The following is a 3925-nucleotide window of genomic DNA, read 5'->3' as shown; positions in this document are numbered from 1 at the left end:
AGCTTGGCGACCTCATGCACAGATGTATGTTGCATAGCGTGTTGTCTGTGTTATAGGAAGAAATACAGGGAGTTGATGGTCATTGTCGCATAGGGTAGAATTAGCTACAAAGTTCTTGGCAAATAGTCTGGCCTTATCTGATGCTGACGAGATTACCTCAGGTCCATTGATGATGGTTGGGATAGAACGCACATTTCTGTTCAAGATCCTGTTTGCTATTTGCCAGAACTGGTGGGAACCAAGCCGCTACTCAGCTACTTTGGATTTAACAGACTGAGCATATAGCTCTCTTGCATATTTTATTACTCTTTTTACAATGCTTGCTGGCAGCCCTGAAAGCAGCTTTAGTCTCAATACATCTATTACGTTAGTAGCTATGGAAAAAGTGATTTCTATGCGCAATGGCAGCAGCACATTCAGGGGAGAACGTATGTATAATCTATATATAGATATATGTACTGCATTATATTCTCCTTTCAATCTTCCATTTACTCATAAGGTCAGATATCATTTCGTAAGCATTTCTCTCCGATAGGCTCATAGGCTCATAAGAGTAGTGGTAGATGGACAAAAATCGGAGGCCTGCAATATAAATGCTGGAGTCCCTCAGGGGTCAATCCTAGGCCCAACTCTCTTCCTGATCTACATCATTGATCCCTTAAAACACACACAAAGGCTGTAAATGACAAAGTTCTCTCTGATTCTCTCTCCTCTGATCTCGAGCGAGTGGTTCAGTGGGGGAAGATGTGGCTGGTTACCTTTAATGCATCCAAAACCAAACTCCTATCCTTACATCATCAACGCTCTGATCCCCATCTGGCATCAATTGTGATGGATGGCTCTCGTGAGGCCCCGTGGTTTGACAGGTTTCTTGGTTTGTTCTTTACTCCTGATCTGAAATGGAACACGTACATCAAGTCTGTTGCCAAGGTCGCTGGAAAGATGGTGGGATCCTTCTACCGCTCCAGAAGATATCTCACTACTGATGCAGTTCTCTATCTATATAAAAGCCAAGTACGTCCAAGGATGGAATACTGCTGCCAAATTTCCCCCACTCTATATCTGTGCCTAAATCAAAACGCGGATTCCATGAACAAAGCTTCTTTCTTTGAACTGTACGCCTGTGGAACTCTGTTCCGTCTGCCTGCTTCCCACCAGACTACAACTTGGATGTCTTCAAATCCAATGTTAACAAATTCCTAATGAACTGCCCCCTTAAGTAAACACTTCATCAAATCTCCACACTAACGTAATGTACTTGCAATAACACTTATCCCTGAGTGGCTTCCGGGCCTTGATAAGTGGTGATCACTGTGTACAAAAAAAAACAAATCAGACAAGGCCAAAGTGTTTGGCAAGAACTTTACAGATAATTCTACCCTATGCATTAGCCATAAACGCGTCTACATAATGATTTAGCTCCCAGATGTCCATCACCGGGTGCACTTTGGTTTTGTTCTGCTGTATCACAGCCATCAGGGGAATTAGGCCTTTGGGGGGTTCCAATTTATCCTCTGGGTATGGCACAAGCCAACCATTATCTATTCAAGTGCGGAGCTCCTGCGTGTATGTATTCTTCACAGATTTCTGACGGCACTGGGTATTCTGACACTTGATTGTGTAGCCTTTCAGGGGGGGGGGGCCTCAGACCACTTCCACAATGCAGTCCATGTTCGGTTTTGATGGTCAAAGGTGGTGGTGAAATCCGGTTCATTGATAGAAATGGCTGCACATTTAATATTTTTCCTGCTGCCCAGCCGCACTGGTCCTGTAGGCTCGACAATGACACCTCCCAGAGATTTTATGGCATTGATTCCAAGAAGTAAGTCAAACCCCAGCAGTTTGCCACGCTCCACCAACACACCGATTCTGGAAGACACACCTTCATCAGTGGATACAGAGACCGCTCCAACACCACAGCACGTGTAGGATATTCCACCAATCGTTTTGACCATCACGTTTGTTTTTCTCCAAGATCAGCACCGGTCTGCATGTAAAATCGTCCTAGAACATCGCGTCCCATCAACATGAATTCTTATCACAGGAAGTGTTGTGTTCGCAGCTTGGTGGGAAAGGACACTGGCGATTATGCATCCTCCCCTTGCTCATTTCCCAAGCAGTTCCGAGCCCAGTGTCCACTCACACCGCACCGGTAACACTGTGTTCCGAGTTTTCAACAGTCCCTTGCAAGGTGGCCTTTAACATTGCATTTGAAACAGATCACACTAACAGGAATATTCTGGGCCCTGTGGTTGTTGGGTGAGCGTGTGGCCGCAACCATGTCCTGCTTTTGTTCCCCAGTCGTCGTCAAAATTCTTGCTCTCAACATTAGCTCCCCCATGGTCAGGGCTTTAATGTTCGGCACCTGTTGAAGAGCAATTGAGATGGCATCAGGGAACCCAGTGACGAAAGTCAATTTTGTGAATCTCTCTAAGCCATCTCCTGTGAATCCAGCCAATCCAACCAACTGCCTGATTTTGTTGGCTTAAACATCCACACATTCGCCAGTCCATCTTATCATAGTTATTTTTCTGTATGTTGCAAATGCAACATACAGAAATGCCTCCTTTAATCAGGCGTCAATGTGGTCTATCTTCTTTTGATCCTCCTCCCCCATTTCCATGTAGAGGGTCAATGCATCACCTTTCAGATATAAAGGTAGCAGACTCGCTACATCATCTACCTGCTGAAGTTGTGCGACAAGTCTCACTTTTTCAGCCAAGCTACAACGTCTCCTTCGCCAGAGGACGGCTTGATAATATCACTGCTTATCCACACCTTCGCCATAGTCGGGCCAAAATAGATTGAAGAAAAATGTAGTAGGCAAAAAAAAAAAAAAAAGATCAGGACACAGATAGGAAATAGTCAGTATCGCCCACCTCTAGAAGAGAGGGATTTCTGGACTGTAATAGCCGTAGAGAAAAAAGAAGCAGAAAAAACAAACAAACAAAAAAAAAAACTCGCTTCTCGCAAACACATGGTTCGTCACAAAGAACAATTGCATAGGTTATCAATAGAGGTAGAAAGTAGTGATAATCTGGGAAGACTTTTTTGTCACTCGGATTCCAGGGAATACCAACGGTTTTTGTCAGTGAGTAATGTCTGATAATAATCTGTGTGAAAATTTCTAGTAAGTAAAAATGATAATCGTAATGAAGTTGTAGATTCTTAATCGAAAGTCTGGGATTTGTGAGCTCATAAAACAAATCAGGTGCTGCAAATCCAAAGTGAAATATTCAGGGACGTACGTCATTGAAGGATGTCGGGTATATGGTTAGAAAAGAAGAAGAAAAAAAAAGAAAGAATCGTACCAGGCGTATCTGGATCGCTCTTTGGGAAAGAAGAAGGAAAGGATGGCCAGTGCATTTGTATATGCGAAGGGCATCTTGGGAAGGCAGAGCATGATGGGAGAAGCTATTTTTTATTTTTTTTTTCCTGTCTCTTCCTTTTTTTTTTTTTTTCTAGATAGGAGGATATAAAAGCAGGGAAAAATTCCCGGGGTGGGGGGCAGAGAGAAAAGAGTCGTGAACATCTCTTGAAAAGAATTTCGTATTGTTGACGTTCAGATTGTGCGGTGTGACATTGGTGGTGAGAGGCCAGGTGTGGTCGATTGGAAAAGAAGAGGGCAGAAACGTGCTGTTGTCGAGAGAGTGACTCACTCCTTCCCGAACCCCAGAACGGAATCCTGATTATAACCTTAGAAAGAGTCAAATAACTTGACAGGTTATAACAAAGCAACAAAAGAATTCTTAAATAACGAATTACAATTGCAGATCTCGTCAAAAGCAAAAGATAAGGGTGTGTCTCTGCACAAACTAAACAATTCATATTATAAACTACATCATCCAGGACCCATTGGATTAACGTTTATAGATTGCATATAATGTGCATACGTTAAGTATCAGTATTTTAAATCAATTCTAAT

The sequence above is a fragment of the Euprymna scolopes genome, chromosome 8 (assembly GCF_053919585.1).
Source record: "Euprymna scolopes isolate OS-2025 chromosome 8, ASM5391958v1, whole genome shotgun sequence".
NCBI classification, from domain to species: domain Eukaryota; kingdom Metazoa; phylum Mollusca; class Cephalopoda; order Sepiida; family Sepiolidae; genus Euprymna; species Euprymna scolopes.
The sequence above is the reverse complement of the archived record's forward strand: the minus strand, read 5'-3'. Positions refer to the sequence as shown.